Raw genomic sequence first — 26,997 nt, 5'->3', positions numbered from 1 at the left:
GGCCACTAATAACAGGCCATGCTGCAAGTGGTCCATTCCAGACCGCAAATCCAGATCTGTCAGCCCTGCCCCTTCTCTACCATCAGCCTTGCAGCTGCTGAACTGCACTTATTTCAGAGGCATTACAGTTTTCTAGCCCACAAATTAGAGGAAGAGAAGAAGGGCATGCCATTTTATTCTCAGTTACACAAGACAATAGAGGGTTAATCTGAAAGTGGAGTGAATGAGAAAATCTGGCTTTATTCTTCCCTTAATATTTCCTTCTCTCCTCTTCATTTTGCTATTACAAGAGGCCTGAAGGACAGGAAAGCCTATATTTTTCTTCCACTTCAGTTGATATGATTTTCCCCCAAGGGATTTCTCCCCTTTGTATTACCACAATTCCCAGGCCCTTCTTCCTCTATGGTCTCCTTTTCCATTATTCCCCAATTATTGTGTCTGATAAAAAATCAATTATTCCATTCAGCCTTCCGCAGACAGCTCCAATTCTTAAAGCAAGGGACATGCCTAATCTGTTACCAACCTATGCTAAGTGCTGCAACTACAGAGAAATATCTTAAACCAATCCAGGAATCTGGAGCCAGATTCAGGCCCATCTGCAGCAAATACAAATCCCCTCATTTCACAAGGGATTGCACATTTTTGTAGCAGGCAAATTAATTTATCAAAGTACAGTGATCTGAACTGTAGTGCAGCAAATAGAAGCTAATTTTCCTTTTCATCTTGTCTTTTTCCTCTCCACTTTTTTTTTTTTTTTTTTTTTTTTTGTCTGGAAATTCAGCTGCAACAGGGTACTCTGTCACAGGCAGAAGGGGGAAATAGGCATTAACTTAATATTACTTCTGACACTGTTAAGACAGCTTTGATTTGCTGCAAAGGGAAACAGATTCAGCCCCACTCTGCGAGTGGGATTGTGGGTACAACACACAGGTTAACATGCAATACCATTAGCAGAGATATCAGAGAATCTTCAGGGCCATGTTAAGGATGTGCTTCTACCTTGATAGCTGGGGTCCCTCTTCAGCACTGTCTTTGAAGAACACCTGGAACAATAGCCAACATACAGGCAGTCAGCACTGCCAATGCAAATAATTCATCTATATCCACAAAACACACAATGCACCTCCATCTTGATTCTTTATAAAACACTAATAATTGCTTTGATGAAGCTTTAAAGTTCCATTTCATCTTTTTACAAATGCACAGAAAAATAAGAGCACCAGGAGCCACAATGTAGGTTGTTGTGCACAGGCTCTACTGTCCCAACACTGTAGTCCCATAGAGTCTACATGGCACTTTGTTACTCACCGACATAAGTGATTTACATGACTTGGATCCTTGAGGTTACTGAAAAGTATCAAGGCACCCAAGTTATTTGAGACACTTCTTTGCTGTACAATGAAAACAGAGGAACAGAGACCTCTACTTTCTATGAACAAACTGATTAATCAGTCTGCCTTACATGTGAGCATATATGATTCATAATTTTGCATGTGCACGTGCCTATGCATGTGTGTGCATTGATACGGACAGTAATGGCCAGTTCATGGACCGAAAGTCCTGCAAGAGCTGTGGATGCCATTTAGAAGATAAACCTTATCAACTTATCTCAATAGTATTCTAGTCCATGTCGTTCAGTCTTGTCCATGAAACATGACAGCCGATGTGACAGTTAATAAGCAGCTCTTCCTATTTTTCTAATTATATTACTGTTTTTCAGGTACTTTACATCTTTTGCTTCATCACCCTGCTGACCATGGCTCTGGCTTGGAGAGATTCTGGCTACAGAAATAGCTGTACTGTCCCTTCTCCTGTGTGGTACATTGTATACATGAACACATGTCACCTGCAGTTTCTAAGATGCGGTGTCACCTGCCAGTCAGTACAGCCAAAACACACTCAGGCAGCAGGCACATTATTTGTCCAGTTGGCTGGGAGACCTTGAGTCCAAGAGTTGCTGGGGGGTTGTTTGTGTTAGTATTAGCAGGAATGCAGCTGGAATGTGAGTTGTGAAGCTTAGCAGTAGGCTCAAGGACAAACACTTGGACTACAAAATGAATCATTTCAAATTGCCTTGGAGGCAGACTTGAAAGAGCCCCGCCTACCTACCATTTTTTACCAGGGGTATGAGGTTCACAAATCAGCAATCAATTGCAACCGTAACTTGCAGGGAATTTTTCCTAGACATACAGCCTTCCATAAAGCTTTTGAATTAGGAGACATGGATATTTGCAAATGCCATTTTACTTTGAAAGCTGTCAAAACAGCAGCAGCAGATACATTTAGTCAGAAAACTAAGCTTTCAAACAACTGTTCAGCATTTCCAACTTCTGCAGCTGGATTTTTCAAAAGATATGGCTCAAACTGTAGGGCCACAGGTCTGACCTGGTAGACTTTGTATGTCTGTTCAAAAAGGCCATTAACTAGAAGCATCTACTTTATGAAGAAAAACATTTCATATATCTTAAGAAGACAAGCTGCAGTTGACCAGCCCCACAGAAAGAGACATCATTATAATTACATCATCAACAGCCCATGATGGTACCTCAGGATCCAGGGCTGCACATTGTAATAATGCTGCTCAATATACAACAAAGCCAACCTTTTATCTTCATTACATTGGCTATATCCTATTGCTGTCCTGGGAATTTTCCCTTACTTATGTTTCTGCTCTTTAGGTCCTGAAGTCACAAGTGCTGTAAGTAGTAGATGTAAGTAGTGGAATGGAGAGAGAGAAAGAAGAATAGCAGACCTGAAGAGATTGCAATTTGGAATGAAGAATAAAGGAGTTCCATCTCAGAGGAAAAATGCAGAGGAACTGCTGAAGGAAAAAAGTGATCTGAAACAGATATTCTAAGGGAGGGAGAAAAAATTAGAAAACAGTAAAACTGAAGGAGTGCCAGACAGTCAATTCATATACAAACATGCCATGAAATATGACATGACAAAAATTCAGTGGAACTTTGGCCTGTACAGTCAGGCCATGGCTGTTACAAAGGAAATGAATCGTTGCTAATGAATGCAGGCCCATCCTCCTCCTCCTCCTCCTCCAGCCTCCCTTGCTAGTGCTGGCAGCATGATGGGGCTGAACAGTAGCACTGGGCCAAAGTGCAGTGAAAGTCCTGGGGAAGGCAATTTTGCTCTATCCATGCCTGCATTTATCAGCTGGTGAAAAGGAGACCATGTAGGATGAGGGCACTGGCTAGCCCAAGAGAAAGTTGTGGAGGGGAGAGGAGGGGGGTAGGGAGACTGGCTGATCCAGCCCTCTACTGCGAAGGGACTCCCTTTGTCTCAGCTACATCCTTGATTGCCCCAGTGAGGTAGCTCTGATATACGGGTGCCCACAGCACCTTGCTCCTGCAGCACTTGGCCATACCAGTAATAGCCCCTCAGAGCTCTTACTGGTCACACATGGCAAAGCAAGTGGCCTACTGGCAAGGAGCATGAGGGGAGGGTCTCAGTCAAATGATAAAGAGAGAGAGAGTGGAAAAAAAAGAGACGGTAGTATCTTTATGGAGTTGTTGCTCGCATGTTTGATCTCCAGTTTTTAGTCATCTTCTTCAGGGAAAGTTAGATGACTATTTTGCAACAGCAGAAGCTGGAGAGAAAACAGGAAGAGCAGCAGTTTATAACTATTGCAGCAATAGGTCATTTTCTGCAGGAGATAATAGCCCTTTCCAGCTAAAGCACACCCAGAGTGCAGGGATTATATTCTACTTTTAGCATCAAACAGCCAGAAACATGCCTGAAGTGAAGGGAGTTCAGAGAAGAGCAGTAAAAATGATGAAAGAGGCAGAGGATTTGATTTACAAGGGAAAATTAAAGGAGCATATGTTTAGCTTGGCTCAACAGTGACTGCAAGGAGATTAGCAGATAACCTAAAAAGGTCTGAAGGATGTAGTCAACAAAGAGAGACCTGGGGGTGGAGGGGAGGGGGAATCACCATTTACCCAAGAGGCTCTCAGTAGCAGTAACAGAAAGAGTGACCGAAACTGACAATCTGCACCAGAGATGTCTGCAAAGCCAAAGAGATCCTTGGACAACCACTTGGTCCTGGCTGGTACACAAATGTTGCACTGCTTGGATGTGAGCAGGCTGCCATGCTTTCCTGCCCACATTGACTCTAAACAAGGGGTCTCTGATCTCCTACTGAGAAAAATGGTGGGGTCTCATCTGAACTGACTCTATTCCAGTAAAGACACTGACTTCAGCAGAGCTGGAATTCAGACCTGTGTAGTGAAGGGAGTCACATAATTTATCAGCAGTAAAATGCATCCTTCTTCTAACTGTGCTAGTACAGATGGCTGGACTCCAGGAGAAATTATCCAGGGTCAGGGAGAAATGTAAGGCACCCTGGGATTGCTACCACCTTGCAAGGTGCTGTAGCTGCCACAGTGTGTCTGTGGACCTGCCCTTAGCATATGATGGTAGTTTGCCCAGGTATAATAGCAATCATGCAAAAGCTGTTCCATGGATTTGGTTACCTGCTGAATATTCAGCTGTTGTATATGCCAGAGGACATGGAGATATATTGCATTTCTTCCCAGTCCTCTCCATTCTCTACTGCTAGCTCTGTCTACCAGCAATAAACAGAGATTCAGAATGCAAATCCTGCTCATTTCAGCTTGCTCCTTGTTGGCAAGAACAAGTGGGCAAACGCATGCTGAAAACCACTTCCTGCAGGTGCTCCCCGCCTTGAGACCCAGTCAGGTGTGGAAGTCACTTTTGTGACATCTCTGCCCTGCTCTGTTTGATGATGCTCCCAGATTTCAGTCCAGCTGAATGGCAAACAAAAGCATAACAACAGGAGAGGAGTGTGATACCCACTTCATGGTTTTTGGTCCACCTTTAGGTGGAGACCTTCTGTTGCACACAGAGACATTTCTAGTCAGCTGTAGCTGACTATGTCCTTTCCCTGCATAGGGAATTGTGGTACCATCCACTGCTGAGGGAAGCTGAATAGTTAACTAGAGCTGTCTGTGAACAGCCAAGACTTTGGAAGCTGTCCAAAAGGCCATAAGAGACAAGAGTCCACATTTTGCAGAAGTTATTGGATCTATCCGTCTAACCAAAGGGCTATAAGAAGCAAGTACACCTTCACAGGAAATACAGCTTATGTACAGTACAATGTACATAATGTATAAGAGACTCTTGGGAATACTAGCAGCTAGTCCTGTACTCAAGAAAAATGTCAGTACTTATTCCATGAACATGGGGCACAGAGGGAGAAAGAATGAGCAGTGAAGGATCAAAGAGGGTTCCTCTGCAGAATATATCCCCAAAACACTGTGCATCAAAACACTTAGCAAAATATCTCCTCTCTGGATATATGGCTGATTCGTTCCTCTAGAGCACAACACAAAGTCTAGAGAATATATACTTTCATGAAAAGCAAGAACATCTCTTTTATAAAACCTCTAACAACCACCCAGTCCAAGCACAGTCCAAGAGTATTTATCAAACACATCACTTAATATCCCCACACATGACTGTCCATAGTATATACCCAGAAGAGTAACATGCAGGATTGGTCATAACTCCACCAGTACCCTTAGACCAAGTGCTCTTCAGGGTCTGGAAACAACTTCAGGTTCTGTATCTGTCATTCCTGTAGCCAGTTCTTAATGTCTGGTCCATCTCTGGACATATAACTTATCTCAGTGCTCCCTGTGCTGAAAGCAGCAGGCAAAGTTACAAATTTTGCTGTACTTCTTATTTCCCCCACCTCTGGGAGTGCATTGCTTCCTTTGGAGGGAGGGAATGGCACAGGGGGCAGAAGGATATGCTGGCAGCTCCTTCTCCCAGGCTGAGCTCCAGCCAGAACCCCCAGAGAGGCAGTCCCCCGCCCCGCCCCCCCCCAAAAAAAAGCTATAGAAAACACAGCTTTGTTTAACATCCAAACAACAGAGCTTAGCATGAAAAAAGCAAGATTTTACAACAACCAAGTGGTCAGATGCCCACCTATCTAAGCAATAAGCATAAGAAAGCCTCTTTTACTCCAGGCCTTTGACCTCTGCGTCTGGTATCATCTTTAAAAGCCTGTCTCCCAACCTTAAGCAAAGGTGTGCTTTTAAAATTGAGCTCATGCTCTGAGGTCTCTTAGCCCCTGTACTTCAACCTGCTGCCTAAAGCTGCTGGGTGGGCTGTGCAGGGTACTGGAGCCAGAACACAAAATGCGAATGGCTTTTGTGCTGCTGCTCAATGAGCACATATGCCTCTGCTTCTACCAAACCTGCTTCCCACTCGTGTCTCCTGGCAATCCAGGAACTGAATGGGCTTGATATAAGTATGCTGTAAAACAGCCTGGTAACCAGGTCAACTCACAACATCCACAGATGATTACTTGCAGCTTTAGACCCAGCCCATGCAGCTTCCTTCCACTCAGCAGTGCTGAGCAAGCAGGGTTATATTTTAATCTGATTTGGAGCTTCGCAATAGAATTCCTGGGAGAAAGAGGCTGGCAGGAAGCCTAGAGTTTCTGCCTCCCTGGAGCGGGTGATGTGTCTAGAGTGGTGACAAGGGAGAGGCATGGGGTACAGAGTAACGTAAGGTACAGCATCCTCCCTGTCTTATGGCACAGATCACACAGTACCTGAGGCATAGCTGGGGAACGGGTCCGCAGCCTTCACCCTTCAGTAATTCTACTGAGCTGCTGAGCAGTCCTGAAAACTAATGACCAAAAGATGCTTTCACCTGACATCTAGTCCAAGCCTGGATGTCTAATACCCAGATATGAGAAAATTCAGCAGCATCTGAGTCCCACAGAAACCAAGAAGTGAGTGAATATTTGGAGAGCTCCCTTCCTCAGTCACACTGGGATCTCCTCAGGGAAGAGCTGAGCCATACTGCTGGAGAGACTGTGTTTCCCTTTCCAGATTGTGGCAACTCAGTGGGAACAAAAAAAAGGTCAAAACAGGGAATGGGTGGTCCCCACTTCACCAGCCAGACAGGAAGGGAATAATTGCTCCCTAAAGCCATGTAGGAGCATGGGAGTTTGCGCCTTTATTTTTAGCAAAGGAGGAGCAGCTGTATTCCCACCTGTTCCTCTTAACTAACTCCTGGATTTCAGTTTCTGAGACTTTCAACCTGGCATTACATTAAAATACTTTACCATCCTGACTGCACAAAATACACAACACTGTAAGTCAGCACTGGTTTTAAGGGAGTCGTTCTAGCTACATTAATTTATACCTTCAAGGAAAGCAGTCAGCCTCTAAGACACACATTTCTTGGGAAGTAAGAATAAAGAAAATTAAACTCATGCAAACTGCCAGAGATTGCTGCAGTAAGAGCAGTCAGATCAGTTTTCATCACCTATGAATCCAGCACATCAGATTCTTTTTTCATTCATTTTTTTGTAATTATTCCTGTATTTGCTAATTACCGGTACCACATCATCATGTGTTCAAACAAGCTCACGTCTTCCCAGCTTGTCTTTGCATCTTATTAGATCTGGCAGTGAAGTCATCGTGCTAAATTTGTGCCTTCCTGTTTATTTTCACCGCACCAGATTGCAAGGAGCTGTAGACTGTATGTTCCTTATAAATAATGATAGTGCTTTGCATTTATATAACCTTCCATCTGTGGATCAAAGAACTTCACAAAACAAGGTTTGATATTCACAGTTTATTACCTTTTTCAGTTCTAGAATGGGGAGAGAGGAAGCACAAAGTGAAAGGCCTCCATTTACAAGCAAGCTCCATTGGCTAGGGAGTGACTCCTTTTGGTTCCCCAATTTTGTAAGTCTAGGATGTTTTTAAAGTTCCATGGCCACACCTGAAATGAAGGGGGAGCTGTAGGTATCTAGGACCCTCTCGACTGCAGGCTTACCAAAAGGCCAGCATGTTACTGTCTATGGGCTTTTCCTACAGGGAGATAAGGGGGAGTCTACATTGTCTTCTGCAGGCAGATGCTAGGCCATCTCAAGCAAAGCAGAAACAAGGTAACTCTGCTAGCTAGGCTGCTGGCCTAAGCTGGTATGCTGCCTCTCAGAGGGACTTGGTGAAGGGCAGTACTACTCAGTTTTGGTCAGCTAAGGGTGTGAGCCCAATGAGACATATGCTGAGAGGAGGAGCAAAGCACCCATGACAGAAGCTCATTAAATTGCTTTACTTCAGAAAAGCTTTCAGTTATGGTAGGCAGTGTATAAGTCTCTAGAATTAGGTACTTGAAGCCAAATACCAAAAACAGGGATACGCAGACATAGCAGAAATGCCCTCCAAAACAGCATGCCTAAAGTGACCACTCAGTGAAGTCTGTATTGGTTTTCTGGCTCTCAGCTCTGTGACTGCATTCACAAGATCGTATCTGAGACAATGATCACCTCCACTTCCAGTGCTTTTCATCAGTGCCTGGTTGTTTGCTCCCCTCTAGCACACACAGCCTAAAGTCACCATGTCAGGATACAGTGCCTCAAATGAATGGCCTGGAAACTCTTCAAAGATATTTTTTTCCTCGCAGTTTAATGCTTACATGTCCTTACACACAAGGGAGGGCCAGAGTGAGAGAGAAGCGAGGTGGAGGTGTCCTGCAAACTATCAGTGGCAATTTTTAAGTCTCTGAATGGAATTGCAAAGAGAAAAGAGCAAACCAGTTGGCAGAGCAAACTGCTTTCAGTTTAAGTATTCACTTTCAAATTGGCTTCTTTAAGTCCCCTTTAAAGAAATTTTGCATTGCTCTCTTTTCCTCCCCTTTTAGACATTGCTTTTCCCTTTGAAAGCCTGAAACATAGTGATTTTGAGCAGCTCTTCCTTTATCTACTGACTGGAGATACATGCCAAATAAATACTCTGAATCCCCTGATATGTTCCTATCCATCAAAGAACAAGCACAGCTTTAGGCAGCATGAAATTGATTCTGCATTTTGTATTTTTCCTCTTTCTTCCATTCTCACTCCCTGTCCCCAGAATAGTCCCACTCTCATATGCGCACATGTGTGCGCACACACACACACACACACACTCAGAGGTACAGAATTTGTCTTTCATGGTGTGGAGTCACCTCAGAAGAGCCACAGTTTAAAGATGGCTGAGGGAAATGCAGAGATAAAGAGCTTGCAGGCAGCTAATCTGTGCAAGGAAGTTCAATGCAATATCCTTAAATAAGGAGAACAGCACTTCTGGGCAATAGCTGTATTAAGTCAAGAATATACTTTAAATTAACTTTAGTAGAATATATAAAACCACTGGATATGTTATACACTTGCCAGTATACTGATCTGTGTTGTCTCCACACCACCCAATATCCTACTCTGGACAGAACCACAGTCTCTTGTAGGTGGAATGCCAAAGCCCACATGCTCCTAAGCCAGCCAATGCTGGACAGGCGTTTCAAGGGACATACCCAGCTTTTTCTTGTGTTATTCCAATTTCATCTCAGGACTTTAGAATATGAGACTTCCCATTCAGGCTATCTTAAAATCACAACCAATGCACAAACCCCACTCAGCCACCTGCAGACCTCATGCCCTCATTTACTTCCCTGTATTCCCCAGTCAGCCCTTTTGTAGGTATTCTGAACTCCCCAGGTAACTCCCTACAAGGATAAGACACTGGGCAAGCAAGGTATGTAGACTTGCCCATGAAGAATTTCTTAACTGTGGCCAATTTTTTTTTTTTAAATAAAGAGTTGAAAATCTTTACAAATTAACAGTCTTACAAACATATTTCACTACCTGACTTCATGCCCAGGTGATCTCACCCCTTGCATGATATGGAGCCTAATGAGAATATTTTGAGAGAGTAATAATGAGAGTATTTTCTCATTTAGCAATGAAGCTTTTTCTTATATGTATAATCTGCTGCTGCTTCAAGCAAGTGGCCAGCAGGAGAAATTCCAGGTCTTCCTATCACTTGTTCCAGGTGGGATGTCCTAGTTCCTGCCTCCCTTAGGTACCTTTGAATTAATTCTAGAGACGTCTAGTCTTTGAGGGACTAGCAGAGCTGTCAACCCTGAGTTTCTCAGGCATGGTCCTGCACAAACTCTCAAGCTTTTCTTCTAACATGGATGGATGACCCAGCACTTGAAGGAGGTTGCAATGGATCAGAAGAATCACCCACTGGTATCAGATAAAGAGGTGGACTTCCTAAGATAACTGGCATTCACACTGGGATGTTCTGATACAGAAGTATATCCTTCTGCCACACACACACCCATATATATTGCATATACATTTTTCTCTAGCTGTATACTCATAGTCTATGAATATTGGTGACTGTCTGACTAGCTAAGCCAGCCTTCAGGAAAACAAGGTTTCTGGCACTTCCTGTGATACAGCAAAGAAGAGATCTATTCGTCTGAGGCAGCTCAGTTACATTAGGCACCTCTGCCAAACTGTCACCTGTGTGTTGATCTCCTGCATAGAGGGAAGCACAGGCTGAGTACCACAGAACTGGTAGGAATTTTCCAGAAAACTTTGGTCCAGATATTTTGAATCTTTCATGTACTTCTTTTAACAAAATATTGTTCAGTCAAAACAGTTATTAATCCTCTTTTACACAAATAAACCAAAATGCATTTGTGACTGTGCTCTAGTATTGTCTGTTTGATAAACAATAGTCTTCTTACGATCTTTTAAAAAGGCATTGAATTATTATTCTTTTAAATCAGAGGAAATGTATATTCTCTAGCCTGTCCGGACGATACCACAGTCCAGCATTATTTCAGTCACAAATGTACTGTTCAGACTGCCCTCCATCTCTCTCTGCAGTACAGCATCACTTTCACCACTTTGACACTGGTCACACCAGCCATCTCCAAAAGCACTGTAACATTGAGCACATTGGCCTGAGCAGGCCAATAAAAGGCTGAGGAAGCAATGTCAGAATCGGGTAAGCTTCTCCTCTCTCTTCCACTCCAACCATATCCCTAAAATGCTTCAATTCCACCCACCAGGGATGCGAAAATTCCAGTGGCAGAACAAATATTGTTAGCCCATGTGATGTCTTTGACATCACAAATCCGTCTTATTACCTATTATTTTTGTTATTGATTTTGTCCTTATGAACTAAAACGTCTGCTATGGAAATGCAGGTCTTAGGTACTGTAATAAACAAAAGAGATAGAAAGTACCCTAAAGGCTACGCTGCTCCTTAAGAGTGGTTGGGAGACTATCCAAAAACCACTCATACCCCATAAGCATAAAGGACGCCCTAAGCAGCAGTAGATGGCTATGCAGGCATGCGTGGCAGCATTCCATGGGGCTACCAAATCTTTGGGCTTTGTCCGCCCCTAGGGGTCAGATAGACCCAGAGAGGGCTCTGCCTGGGGACACACTTGGAGCTCATTGGCAGGATATCTTTCAAGAAGACTCCCCAAAGAGGCTGTCCTTCTTTTCCTCTCTTAGCACCATTACAAGTCTTAGGATATATTCTGTCCACTGGCCTTGGAAGCTCCCAATGTCCTAATGTGAGGCAGCAGCTAGGAAAAAAAAAATGCATCGTGAATGCTGACAAAGGTTGGGCAGCTCCATGCAGCTCTCAGCCACCTGGGGCCCTGTCAGCAGAGCAGGGCAGACAGCATACTGCACCCTGGGCAGTACAGCTCCCCAGTCCCAGAGGCCTTGCCAGACACACTGCATTAGAAGGCAACAAAAACAATTATGAAGAACAACAAAGAGAAGACACACACACACACACACACACACACACACACACACACACACACACACACACACAAGAAAGGGAGGGGGAGAGCTGGCAAGCAGCTCTCCAAGGACAATGTGATTCTGTAAGTCTCAACAACACCAATCAAGCACCCCAGATTTTAATCTTTGCTGTAATTAACTTTATCCAAATGAGCAGCAGGCTGACTGGCTTTGTTTGGGAGTCTTCTGGCAATTTAATGTGTCTTTAAAATGACTTGGCACTCCTAGAGGAAGAAGAGAAGGAGAAGAAGATTGATGCAGTGCCAAGCATTTACTCCCACTAATGAAAAGGAATTGCTAAGGCTGTTTGATCATATATTGTATCCTATTCGCTAGGTGCTACTCAAATGCAATCACTGTTGTAACCACAGAATTTTCAGAAATGTCAATGAAATAATTTATTTTCGAACATGTGTTGCGTGTAGCAAAAAGTAAATGGCACAGGTATTTAAAACTACACCTGCAGTGTGTAAAAATGTAATGCAGCATGAAATCAGTCTCACTTAGACTGAGGCAATGGAAATGGCAGTCCCTGCATTTCTGGGCAGCTTTTGACTCTGTGATTTGCATTATTCCCTGGCCTCACAAGCCCTGCTTGTTGACATGCAGAGGCCAGTGAAAGAAAGGCCTCTCCATTTAAGCTTTTTGCTCAAGAAGGGGATGTAGTGCATTCTTTGCTAAATGACTTGCTCTGCCTCCCTTAGCCATCTCAGAGCTTGGGGTGGAGCTGAGAGCTTTGGGATGGGGAATGAGTTTGTGGACAGGGGCTAGGAGATCAAGCGTTCCTACAAGGATCCAAAAAGAAAGAAGAGAAGCTGGCCAAGAGTGTCAAGAAGTCGCTGGATATGGTTATACTGGTAAATTAGGCATGCCTGGGAGTGTTGCTACACCAAATGCTGTGGAGCAGCCTGCAGCTGGCTGATAAACTCTTCCTGTATCTGGAGCAGGTCAGCCTTATGCAAACTGCCTCTGGGAAACGGCCTGTGGAACCTTCCAGCCCCCAGGCCATGCTTGGGAATCCTGCAGGCAAGTGTGAGCTGGCACAGGAGGGAAGTGTGCCTGAGAAGGCTCTAACATTTTAACAAGATAACTGATAACATTTTCATATCAAAGAGTGTTCCTGGGTTCTGTTTAATTTACTAGCATAAGCTACTCTGTCCCATCCTCGCATCCATATCGCCTCACAAATATTTTTATGGCCACTTCTACCTTCTCCCAAAGCCATGGCAATAAACAAAACAATTAACCACCTGTTATAAAGACCACTAGACCAGCAAGGATTAACACTGAAAAAAAAAATCAGTGGCATATAGTTAAATGAAATAATGCATGATCAAATACTCAAGAAAAGCCAGAACTGAGCAGGAAAGAGAAGCCACCAGCACTTTAAACCTGCAATGTACTAGGCACTGCTACCATAAATCATTATATGGTTGGGCAGGGGGTGCCACATTCCCATGTTCTAAGGCAATAGGAAATTGCGCATGAGCACAAGTGATGCTGAGCACTAATCTCAGTCCCCCTGAAGTCAGTGACAAACCTTTCTGGGTGTGTTGTGTCAGGTGTCTCTGCATGCCCCATTTGGCTTATTCCTCCCAACCAACTGCCTATAACATGGCTCTCGATATCTACAGCAGCCTGGCTCAGCTAGTGGGAGAGATTTTCTAAGAGGCTTGGATCGTTTAGCCCTCCTAGACTGTGCTTTGGAGGCATGACTTTGAAAGCTAGTGGGAATCTGAGCACTCCAGGCTTTAACATGAAGGTGTTCCTTTGGGCTGATCAAAAGACCTCTCATAAACACTGTGTTTTCACTCTCCCTAAATACACATTCCTCACTCCTTAATATGAGTGGCCAAGGGACACATATGCTCATCTGCATTAAGAGCTTCGCTGTGGGAAGCCAGGACTCTTTACTGCTCAATAGCATCTTATTAAGCAGCAAGCTCTATTGCATTCAGGGGCTTTATCCCAAGGTAAATCACTAATTAAAAACAACATGAATATGGGGAAATCGGGCCCCATTACTCCACTCTATTTTACAGTTTATTAACTTAGTTTTGTTTTGTAGTCGAATCTAAGGATTAACTCTTTTTGTTTATCTGCTCTTTTTGCGCATTTATTTATTTTTTTAAATAGAGCATTTATTGAGAAATCATTGACTGAAAATAGCCTTGTGCTCCCTGTGAGACTCTGATAACAAGATGAATGCCTGGACTGCTTTGAAATGGACAGATCGATATTACAATATGAAAGTGAGAAAATGATTTAGGGTTAGAGAAGGCAAGCTTGATTCTCATCTCACATGGGACATAAATCAGGAATTATACCACTGGAGTCAATGCCAGCGCCCTGGCACAATACTGAATCAAATCCAATAATTTTCAGGGTTATAGACAGTGAGGAAGTGTGGTTAAGTGGGATAAATTAGCAAATGAAATAATGAATGGAGCAATTACAGACTTTTGAAAGAAGGAGTCCAGCTTCCACTTGCTTAAGATTGAGATGCTGTAGATTTTTGCTGGGAGGGAAAATGGAACTGATTTGTGCAGTCAGATTTATCCCTGCAATGAGCTGAAGTGCATCATCACTCTAAGTGCATGTAACACAGCAGAAGCTCCATAGGGCACAAAGTGTGAGTTCTGTTTCGGCAGAAATCCTCCATGTTTTACCACCCCAGTGGTAAGGGTGGAAAGAGGGGATTTCAAAGTCTAGCTAGCCTAAGAAGTATTTCTTGATGCAGCCATGCATGCAGCCTGAGAAGCTAACTCATATCTGGCAGATTGCCTTGGGCAGCGGCTTCTGTTGCCTCTAAATAACTCTCTCCATAACAGGATTAATTGCTCCTTTTATAAGGAAAAGGGTTGTGGCCCTTCAACATTAACCAGGCCCATGATTGCTACCAGCCATTGAGCTTGTCCACTGTGGCATCACTAACACACTCCCTGATTTCCAAAGCATTTGTTCAGTCTGTCCTACTTACAGTATGACTTTTTCTCAGATATCTTCTAGCAATTTTTTGCCTAGCATCACTGCCCTTCCTTGCTTATTATCTTTTTGCCCTCTACCATGCAACACATACTTCAGTGCTGCAGCATCTGGAAGGCTGTCTGTAAAGACAATCCTCTTCCTTCTGTAGACAAGCAACAGCCGTGCTAGGATTAAACTGTTCATTTAAGAGCGATCAAGTTTACATGTGTTGTGTTTTCTTTTATTTTACCAAAGGAAACACATGAGTGAGTGATTAAAGCAGACACTTGGGTCGGTGCAATTCATTGAGATTGCTGTTGTTTGCTTTGATGAGATTCCAGTCCGCAGTAAATTTTCTCCCTGTGATTAGCCTGGTGTGGAATACACAATGCTTGCTCCACTGGAATAAGACCTGGGGAGAGTGCAGAGAGCATGTTTATGCACTGATGTGCTTGATTATTTATTGCAGTATCATCTCGGTGGGATAGCACAGGTTAACAGAGGGGTTGCAGCTAATCCACACTGGAGCTACTGTTGTGCCCTTCATTAGACATTACAGGATGATCCTGACTGGGGAAACAATGTCTGTCTTAACTGAACTGATCCCCTCTGTGCACCCCACAAATGATCCAGAGTACCTTTTAGCTCTATTTGATAATCATAGATTCTCACCAGAATAAAACTGCCAGGGATTAACTGTGATAATATGTGGCTGCCCACTGTGCTTCTCTCCCTCACTCAGGGTTTTCTGTCTGCTGTCACAGTTTCATAATTAAGCAGTGTCTTTGAGGGGGATGAAAGGGGGGGACCCAGGGAGAAAGTCACAGCCGAGACAGGAGAGAGGATGTAGCTTTCTTCTTAGCGTCGCTGTGCTTATAGGCTTGAGTGGTGGCTTCTCTCCCCCTTACATGCATTATTTCCCCATTGTCTCAAGGAAACAACAGAAAACTCACCTCCTGACAGCAGATTAACATGAATGGTTGTGCCCATGCTGCAGTGTCAGGGATGGACTCAAATGGATTTCAACACAGCGAGTTCCTGACTTGCAGGCTCTCTGCCTATGCCGCTGACTATTCATCCAGCTGGTGCTCCAGCTGTGGATGTCTGCATTACATTTTGAGGACCACCTCCAGGTCACTGTCATGAGCAGATTAATTGCTCATACACAGCCTGCAAGCATGATCCATGCAGAGCTGGAGGGTGCCTGAGTTCAGACACCCTCCCTTCCTTACTATGCAGCAGTATGGGGTTATTAGGAGGCCACACATACACATTAGTGGACTGCTTGGAGGCAAGTGTGAGGTGGCTGGGTGGGCAGGAGATGAGTGTATTGCAGTGCTAGCAAGCAGTGTGGCATCCATACTGTGCATAAGAAAGGCTGAGCAAAGATCTCTTGCTGTTGGGCTGGACCATGGTGAGCACAGATTTACCTGTGCCTGGTTTGTCCAGGCAGTGGTATGAACCTAGGGCCTGCTGAGGTGCCAAGTGCCCTCCCATTCTCCTCTCGGTGGCTCAAAGCTAGGTCCACGTTGAATGTTTCACTTGAACAATGCAGATGGTGACAGAACCACACTACAAAAATGGTGCTCGGAGTGGCACTAACCTGCTGGTATGGACATGCTCAATGCACCTTTCCTGATGATAATGTCCTGCCAAAGGGTCTTCACTGACATCTGGACTGTCCACCAGCAGGAGTGGGAAGCAGGAGCAGAGACAGCCCAGTACAACCCCCAATTGCTGCATTGTCACTTTGTCATCATGAAGGAATAGCAATGCCACAAAGGAGTCCTCTGAGAACAGTTTGCCAGGCTATTAGTCACCTGGTGGGACAACTGATCCCTGTCAGGGGTAGGGGGGCAATGTCTCATGTGTCTGACAGGGCAGGAGACAAGCACAGCTTAATAGTAACACTGGCTGTCTGGCCAGCCCTGGAAGATGCACGCTGTGGAACAAGGATCACAGCAGCATGGACAGCCTGGCTTGCTGGGCTGGAAGATAAAGACACTTTCTCAATTACACCACTGTGCTTCAGCGGGGTTTAAAAATTGGCAGCAAGAGTTCCCCATGGTTTTGGCTGCCTCCTGACCAGCTAGACCTTGCCTAAGGGCTCTCTGCTGAAGCATTCAGAGCACACTGCACTACACTGTGCTTCTGAGAGGCCACCATAAGTCATGGTGACAGTCACTTCTGAGCAGCCTTGGGGCTGCCCTAGCTTACACCAATAACAGGATCCCCACATGAACCCAGAATAAGAGAAGCAACTTGCGGGTCGCATGCACCTCTAGTGCTAAAGGGAGAGAGATGCTGTACAGCAGAAGACTATGATCATGTCACGTGGCGCAACAGCTGCAATGAGTTGCCAGTGATGTGAGACATGAAAAATCAGGATGTACGGGGATCTCCATTTAGCCCTCCTGGGAAACCATGGAAGAGACCAAAATTGCTTAAAGAGCCTTTTGCCAGCTCGAAGCCACTCATTTAGAAAATGAAGCATGAGAAATAAGGGGAGAAAAGGGGTCAGCAGAAGCTGGTCTTATTAGCTAGCACCATCTCTCTGGAAAAGAGCATCACTTTGTTCTTCATTTTCTCCCTCCACTATCATCCTTTCAGGAGAGGTCTGGGTGAATTTGAGTGTGTCCTGGCCTTTTCACATCTTCTGTGTAACTAACCAGCTTTTGTTCAGGATTTTCGTATTTACCAGGGGTGTCCATGCTTTGCCTGGCTGAGCAGTTCAACAGTCACTTGCCCAGAGCAAGATACTTTATTATTTATGCACATAATATGTTTTAAAAAGCCAAGGTAAGAATCCCCTTTAACTCAAAGGGCACAGATTACAACCACTTTCCCTGGCAGCCTCAGCAGATCCTCCTCTCCACTGTTACCTTTTCTGAAGAGCGGTCATTTGGTTTGAGCCAGCTGGTGTCCCTGGTGGCCACGCTGCTTCATATGAAGCAACAGGAGCAACTCTAGAGCTCTAGGCAGTCTGATAGGCTTGCATTTGGCCAGCAGGTGACACAGTAGCCAACTCTTATATTAATAAATAAATGAAAAGCAGAAAAGAAAAAACAACTGCCAGTGATAATAAAAGCTTGGCCAGCACTAATCCACTCCAGAACAGGCATGCTAAAACTCGATGTTTTATCAATGTCATTTCTAGAGAGAGGGAGAGGAATTTTGATTCAGCATCTTGAATATCACTGCAAGTTTCTTCACCCTCTTCTACACTTTCAGGGAGCATTGCCACTGTGTCTTCATTAGCACAGTGGGAAGCCTAAACCAGCCTATGCTACAGGGGATACCCAAGCCCTGAATGGGGCTTGGTCTGCTCCTAGCAGCAGAGTGGCTGCATTAGCACAGACTCCTTGAGCTATTTACACTGTGGTTCTCCAGAAGCTATGCAAGCATGCAGCCTTACCTCTTCTAGAAACAAGCCAGAGCCTTTTGGACCAGATCCATTGGACACTGTCTCCTGCTGCACTGACCATCCCTGCAGTCACCTCAGGGACCAGAGATGACCATGTTCACCCCAGATGTCTGCACAACATGCAGAGCATGGCTGGGCCCCCATGCAGTGAAAAGCAATAGCTAGGCTTTGTCTGGATATGGATGACGACCAGTGGAAATGAGCTTGTGTCCTGCCAACCTTCTTTCACAAGGTCCTCAGATGGATGTGATACTGCCGAGCTGGTGAATGCTGTGTGCCGTGTGTTCCCTGCCATGGGCATGGGACAAAGCAGCATACTGATTCAGACCACACAGTTTGCTCAATGATATGTGGTGCGTAAGTCCTAGCCAGGCATACTCATACATGCCGTGCAGCGCATAAAACAGATGCTGCGGCTCTCACTAATAAAAATATGCACAGACTATTTGAAGAAAAAATCCCCAATTTCTGCTGAAACCTGAGGAAGGGGACTGGGCTTGGGTGTGTAGGTAGGCTCCAGATTCTCACCCTGGCTCTGACCACTCAGAGCTGCAGGAGCGCTGCTGGATGTGACTCCTCATAGACACTCCCTTTTTATCCTCTGTCAGAGCCCTCGGTTTGATTAGAGATGCTGTATTGACTGCTGGGTTATTCCTCTCCACAGCTTTGCACAGAGCTGCTGCGGTGAAGAAGAATGTGGCAAGCCCCGGCTGCTGGAAGGGGCCTCTGGGACTCTGAAATGGCCTCACTTTGTGCCAGCGAGGACCAGACCAGTGTGTGCCGAAGGAGCAGGGAAGGCCAGAAGCAGCTTGGAGGCCTCTTTGCTCTGTGTTAGTGCATTCAGCTGAGCCTGTCTCAGGCATCTTGTGAGCTGGTGGATGAGAGGAAGGAAAGAAGGACTGTTGTTATACTGGGAGGATCCTCTCTTAAAGGGCTTCTTACCACTTCAGACTGGAGAACAACAGATGACAGGCAGAAGAGTGTCTGAAAAACCTAAGCACTGCTTCAGTGACCTGGAGCAGGTAGGCACTGTAGGCATTACTACCAGGCCACCCCACACACAGTGCATTTGGTGGTAGTGTCCCCTGTCACACAGCAGGGATGGACCCACTACACTTCCCTGAATAAAATCCCTGACATTCAGCTTTTCAGGGCTCTTACTAGGCCAAAGACTGCAAAAGTCACAGTGTCGGGTCCTGTGGAGGCAGGTACTGCATGAGGTTTGCTGGAGGGTGGTATGATGCCAGCTCAAAGCAGCTGTCCTGTAGCCCTCCATGCTGCAGGGAACAGAAGCTATTAAGTCAAGTGCTATGAGGTGGGAGGAAACCCTGAACTATGGATAGGTATGGATTTCCCTGGGATTTCTGGGGGCTAAAGCCCTCCATCCTCACTCCCTTCCTCCTCCTGTGCATTTTGTAGTCTGGCACATTGCATGTTACATGATTATTACAGGCCATGCTGCTGCACCATCCTTCCCATCATCATCACAGCATTCAGGGCTTCTCCCCTGACATGGAGGAAAGTTTATCCAGGCCACACGTGTGGCCTAAAAAGGGCTAAAGCCCTTTTTCCCCAGCTCCAGATATGCTAGCAGACTGACTGGCAGCTGCTTGTGGCTATTAACAAGTCCCCTTTGGAAAGTCAGCACCCTGAGCTGGTGCTGAGGGTGGTTTCTCCACCAGCAAGGAAAGGGCATTCTGACCCTCGTCATCTTTGCAGACCCTCAGATGGAGATACAGGGTGGCACAACCCTGCTCCTGCCCCTGCTGATTGGGAAATGAGATGTAAAAGAGCCACAAGCTCTAAGACATTTCTCCTAGTGCCTTTGGACTGGAAGGAGACAAAAATCAACAAATGATGAGGGAGAGAAAATTCCCAGCCAACCATCAGAATGACATGTAGAAACATGAATGGGGAGCCAAGTCCATGCGGGCCAGGAGGCTGTACACTGAGATTTATCTTTGCTGTCCTGTGTGTTACCCAGCAAACCCGTATTCTCAAGGGACAAGGGTGGAGGAAAGAATACCATTTCCAGTGTGGACTTAGTTTAAGCTCCTTCAGAGAGTGCAGATCAATGGGAGAGACAGGCTGGACTGTGTTCAGACTGGTGTTTATGCTTCAGATAGATGATTTTTAATATCACCTATCTCCACATAGGAAGTGCCTTTGCAGGAAGAAGGCCAGCACCAAGATGACCCCCCCCCAAAAAACCAACCACCGGAGAGTTTGGTTCCTCATCTTCTGATCTAATTTGCCCACATGTCCTGGCCTTTGGAAAACACTACTGGATTCTCCAGTCATCTGTGACAAAAGGAAGGAAAAGAAAAAAAAAACTGTCAATCATTCTCACTCTTAGATCTATTGTTTAATTTATTTGAGTATTTTATTTTTTCCTATCATTTTGTAATTAAAACATTGTACAAAGCGTAAGATAACACTCAATAACTGTGAAATAAGATTTAATTATGTCATGATGAGGTTCATTAGTTAATATTTGTATAGCACACTGAACATGTAAAGTGCTTGGCAAGATCTAAGTATTCATCTTGCTATTTCAGAAAACACCAGGGAATTCACTTTTGGGGAGTAGGAAAAGCACACTAAACATATGCATTTGGGGTGGATCTTCAGCTGAAATAAATCAGTGCTAGCTCTTTGCTTGGAGCACCTTTGGCAGGAGTCTTGTCCTCCTTTTGGGCCACAGTTATACCCACATGGCCCTCAATGCTGGGGCTCTGATGATGCTAGCACAAGTGCAGGATCTTTTTTCTATCATAATGGTCTGTTGTATTATTTAGTATTTCCACTCTAGGGATACCTTAACCTCTCTACCTCCCACCCTCCTGGATTTCCACAGCTCCAAAGATATAATGTGAACATACGTTGAAAGGCAGTCCCAACCCCTGTCTAGAACCCAATGCTTGTAGTAGTTGTGATTTCATTTTCTTCCTCTCAGCTCAATGCACTTGGCTGTCCCTACAAAGTGCCAGGGCATCACAAAACTAGACTAGGTGACCAGGATCAGGGATACTTGTTTTCAGCATTGCAAATCTTTCACTAGCAAACAAGTAAATGACTAAATCAAGCTCTGGTCTTACATCCTTGTGGCATATGTGTCAAGGGAGAGCCCTTTTCCACAAAGCATAGGAAAGGAAGGAAGGCTGAAAGGTGATGGTCTTTCATTGTGTTCTGAAGTTATCCCCTGCTTATTTATGACAGCTACTGCTCTCTGCTGGTTTCAGTGCCTCCTCGCTTCAGTGCCTTGAGGCACCAACTAAAACCTACACTAAGGATATTGCATGCCACCTATTCCTCCTGCACATGTATACCAGCAACCATCTTTTAAGGCACTCTGAGACACACAGAGTAGGAAAAAAAAGGAGCCACTTTGCTCTGCTATTATGAACCAGACCATCACCACCTTGGGAGTGAAATCTTGCAACATACAGGGAATGCAGTATGTCTGATACCTGCACACTTTTGCTTCAACAGATGTCTACAGAGTTGGCTGTGGAGAGATATGCATTTTTTTAGTGTTCTCTCCAGCAAGTTCCCTTTGGCTGCTATGTGTGGCCTGCTAAGAAGTCATGAAGTTGTTACAAGATCCACCCAGAACTATGCTATGAAAATGCAAAGGTCATAGGGAAAATATACTTTGGGGAAGTAGCATGTTAATATGTAATAATGAGGGTTTCCTAATGTATACGCTGAATGGACCAAGCTAAGGTTGTGTAACCTTGACTTACAGCAGCATGTAAGAGAAAAAAAGCACTAATCCAAAATGCTACTTGACTGTGTCACTGTTAGCCGACTGGCTGCATGACAACCTGCCACCTCTCTGCTGCGTGAAATCACACAGCTCACCCATTCTAAGAAGTATCCCTAAGGTTGTAATCTCCTGAAATCGCCTGCCCTGACCTCCTGTCTTAGCTTCAGTGGCCAGGATGCTGGGAAATTGCAGTGACAGGGGTAGCCAGTCCCCCAATAGGCTCTCTTGAAAATACTACTTAGAACAAAAGCTCCCAAAAGAAAAACAGTCCTTAAGGTGATAAATGAAGTCAGGGGTGTCCCTGTCTCCCACAGGGCAACCTGCTAAATTCCTACTTCCTTGAGTCCTTCCAAGGTTTTTTTATGACTGAGTTTGCATAGTTTGTCTCCTTAACTCACAGTTCTTTCAGCTCCAAAAAGAGCATTCCTAAAAGTTGTTTACTACTTTTCGTCATCCCCATCTTCCCTCAAGCATGCAATGAGGTGTTCTTGCCTAGAAAGCCATTGTTTAACTCTCAATCTCTAGTTCTCCTTAACTGCATGCACAGGGCGGTTTATAGAGCTATCACGCTTCAGTATCCATCTCTGTGTACAGGAGAGATGTCACATTCTCCAAATTAATCCCCTAACCTGTCAAGATGCACTTAGGCCACCTTTAGTTACAAGATCTTCATGCTCGAACAATGTGACACAAACCATTGCAGACTAAAAAGGCAGTTAAGAGCAGAGGTGTATATGGTAAGTGCCATGCGGCCACCTGAGAACATGGAAATACGGAAATCCTGTGAACCCTGTAATGCAAGGCAGCTAATGACAGAGACCGCACACCAAAATATTTATTATTGCTGGAGTGCTTTAATTAAGTGGGAACTGTTGGAAGAGTAAATATGCAAGTGGCATAGCAGCAGCTTTCCACACAAGAACATCTCCCTTCATGGGTAAATCTGCTCTTTTTGGCTGCAAAGACCCCCACTGCCCTACTCCCTCACTCTTTAAGAGAGGTGAAAAGCCTCAACCATCCTCAGGAGTCATCCTGCAGGAAGAAACCTTTGTGGCATACAGGTTTATAAGAGCAGTGTTCTGCACACTCTGATGTCTGACAGGGGAGCAGTCAAGCCGCCTCATTGCCCATAAGTACCAGCTATGCAGCAATCCCTGATTACTCACACGGCACAAGCAGGCTGTGGTCACATTGCTCAGCCTCCCAGTTGCTATTAATCTTTATTGCGCCACTTGCAGCAATGCGCCCCCCGCCCCCAGCTCAACAAAGTCAATGGGCCCTGCACCCCTTTCATCTCAGCGACACCTGGGTGCTCTCAGAGGTGCACACCTCTGCAGCTCTTCTGGTCACTACGCCAGCAGCAGCTCTTCCCTAAAGAAAAGTGTCTGATGATTGGAATTTCTGCAAAAGCTCATTTTCCCTAGAATTTTCAACTTGCAGGAAAATTTAGCATCAGCAGATGCCAGGAAAACACGTCAGGCCAAGATTTGCACAGACAGGTCCCTAAAGCCAAAGGGGTTGGGCTGGTTGTCTTTATATTTTTTAAGGCATTTGGAAAAATGGCCAGATTTTTGAAAACTGCTGAACTCAGCAGGAATTTCGCAGTTGCCAGCATTTCTTGGAAATCAGCTTCCTTATGAAACTGCCTCAGTGGGATATCTACCTTCCCCCCTCAATTTAAGCTGTAATTTTTAAAATTTATTTTAATCAACAGTGAGCTGTAAAACAATACAGCATGAAAACAACAGAGTGCCTGCGCCTATGGTGCCTTGCACAAACACACTGAGTTTGGGTCTGGGCTGCTACTGTGAATGTTTCTGAAGGGAGAGCAAGTGGGGACCCTAGGACCTGCTCCTTTCCTAGCTGACATTATTTAGCTTGTTTGTCATCTCCTGTGCTTGCTCAGCCAACACTTCCACCTAGTGGCCTGCTCCACGCACTCTCGGACGATGGATGTCCTTAGGTGTAATAGGGGATTGGAATTTTCTGTAAAGGAAAAATGATAATCTTTTGGAATAATCAGATTACCTGTCAGCTGGTGTCAGCTGGGAGTACGGATTGTCTTGGGCCAGTCACTGTTCCCCTCCTAAGTGTTGGGCTGATTATCATGTTATGCTGTGCAGCTGCATATGACTAGCATGCACATTATAAAAGTAATCAGTAGTAAATTACTTCTGAGACAATATTCAGTGGCACATAGATGATTACTTGGGTAGTTATTTGGAATAGATGAGTTTTATAAAGTAAGTTTTAACAGTCCTAGTGGGGGATTCTACTCTTCTTAAGGGGACAAAATGCATTGGTTAACTGGCATAGACTAATGCACATGGGTAGATCTGAGTGCTGTTCCCATTCTGCTCCTGACCCATGTGGTTTCTGAAATAAATTGCTTAAGTTCTTTGCCTCACTTTTCCTACTTGAACAATGGAGATAATATTTACCTGGGAGTCTGCGAGCTAACTATCACATTACAGGTGTTGATTATCATTTATACAGGGGCAGAATTCCTTTAAGGGTAATCTCTAATCTCAATACTTACTGTCTAATCACTCATCTGGATCTTGCATTATGGGGACTTGTTGATGGCTGCTATCAGGCACTCTGACTCTTGCGGCACAGCTGAGTCATTATGTCTGAGCCCACAGCTAAGAGACTTTGATTTTCACCAAGTCAAATATTGCATGACAGCTGCATTGCCTCAGAGTGTGGGGACAGTCAGTGTCACTTGAAACCCCCCCCAATAACATAGTTATATCTGTTTCCCAGACCCAATCCTGATCAGCATCAGATCCTTACATTACTGTATGAATTATGACAGCAGTAAAATTCCCCCATGTGAGGCCAAGATCTTGGACCACTGAGTCTGCTGAAGAGTAAGAAGCAAGAAATTCACAGCCTCAAAAGAGAGCATACACCAGGGAATACATCTCCCTCTACACTGTGGTTAGGCAGCAATGGTATAGAGAGCACACGCAATACTCCCAGAGTGACAGAGGACTCTCATGGTACAGTTAAGAACAGAAGTTAGGCTGCTGAAGTCTCAAGCTGATACCTTACTTGTAAAGTCATTCTTTCTCCTTCAAACATCTTGCTGTGGGATAAATCCTCCAGGCAGCTACAAGAAAAAGCTTTGCTATTATTCTTTCTTTCAAGGCAGAACAGCCCTGCTTAATATATTTTTAAAGACTATCTATATCCATCTAGAAAACCATCAATAATTAAGAGATGAGAACAATATTATTACGGAAATTAAAGCACCTCTCGGTCTGTGAGAACATGGAATTTCCTAATGACTTATTGGCATCCCTTCCAACTCTTGGACAAACAGTGTGGAGAGAAAGTGAAAATTTTCTACCTCAAAGGGACCACCTTCTTCCTCCAGGCTGATGCATAGTGATGATGTTTTGTAATTAATGATATTCTGTCAAGGGATTTTTCATAATCTTTCAGTTTTTCTTTACTGGTTACATTAGGACAGTGACAAATCCTTCCTCCCTCCCTACCCTCACCAGAGAGGCACCGGCAATAACAGAACAGCAGAAATCATTCCTGTTCTCTGGATCTCCCCATCCCAAGATCTGCCAGAGCTGTGCATACCTCAATACACAGGGCTACACTGCTGACAGTGATTATGGAAGTGAGCATCTGGCTGGGTTTAATGTTTTCAAAACATTCTGCAAATATTAAATGGCCTAAGCTGGACCCAAGAAACTGAGGAGTGGTCTTTGTCTGCATATTTTTTAAGAACTACTCGTTGACATAGAGTTGCACACAGCCACACATGCAGATACTGCATCATATATGAATACTGCTCTAACAAGAGTTAACCCTGTCAAAAAGGAGTCCCTGCCGTAAAATTGCCATGGGCAAGATGGGCCTTCTCCTTCTGGAGATGTTTGTCCTGCAGGCACTACTGTCTGGCAGAGACACTTCAGCTATTTTAGATACCAATAGCTGGGTAGCCCTGGCAACACAACAGTTTCCCTGGGCCTGCCTGAAGTGTACTTAGTGCTGACTTCACTTTTACTGAGGACCAGAGTAGTCCCTGGATACACTGGGATGTGCTAGTGCCAGGAAAGGGCCTTTGATGCCCATAGGTGCAGGTTAAATAAAGGGAATTGAGCAATGCCATAGGAGGAAATGGCTTATTTATCTGAATTCCTTAAAAAGCAGATAGTTTCAATGATCAGCTAGCACCCCACCACCAGCAAGGATTCTGGGTACCAACAAACCTTTTCTCAGTCTCCTGTTCTTTTTTTCTTTTTGTTATATCTCCTGATTTCCTCTCCTTTAAAGCAATGCTGGGATAAGCAATGTAAGCAATGTGTCTGCAGCTGTGACAGAGAATGGCTGGGCAGCCACAACAAATGGAATTACCACTCAGCAGCCGAGCTGCAATACCTAAGTTCAAGTGTTCCTGGCTTGGTCCAGAAAAGAGGTAAAATGTGTTATTTCAGATGACGTCCAAAAAGCCACATAAAGCCACCATAAAGCACTTGCTTGCACCCCTAGAATCTGAACAGGGAAAAGATTACAGCATTTTTATATCACCTTTGCACCTAGCAAAAGATGATAACTTACCCTATAGTCTGCTTTATATGTGGGAGCTACAAATGAAAGAGGCTTGACAAGTTTTTGGTTGAGCTTTAAACACATCTCCTTCTTCTCTAGGCAATGCATGTAAGGGCAGGTGTGCCAGGTCTCAGTACTTTGCTGCCTTCCAGTGTCTTCATTACATACCAGTGCTCTCAGCTCAAGCTGGTTACTAAGTGACTCCAGTCTCAGCTTACACTTGATTTCATGTGTGCAAGAAAGAGTTAATGCTATAATACCACCTCTGCCAGGGTGCACTACGTCATTATCCCAGTGCTCTGTGCTAGGTTGGGTGCTTTATGGTTGGTGAGTGGCTTCAGTGCTACTCTCAGTGTCGCTTAATTTATTTGCTACCAGAAAGACAGAGAAACAAATTGTGTGTCAGTGCCAGCTATTCTTTAGGGTTCATCCCAGAGAGGGAAATCAATGACTCAGCCTCTTGAAGCATCTACATTAAAACAGGGGGTGTGAAGCCTGACTCTGTGTGTGTGTGTGCACGCGTGTGCATGCGTGCACTTTAGAATTGCGATTCCTCTCCACTCTCCAAATCAACAATTACTGGAGTTCCCCAGGAGGAATATGTGCTCCTCTCATAAGCTT

Source organism: Dromaius novaehollandiae, chromosome 1, assembly GCF_036370855.1.
Source record: "Dromaius novaehollandiae isolate bDroNov1 chromosome 1, bDroNov1.hap1, whole genome shotgun sequence".
Lineage (NCBI taxonomy): Eukaryota > Metazoa > Chordata > Aves > Casuariiformes > Dromaiidae > Dromaius > Dromaius novaehollandiae.
This window is presented reverse-complemented; position numbering follows the sequence as displayed.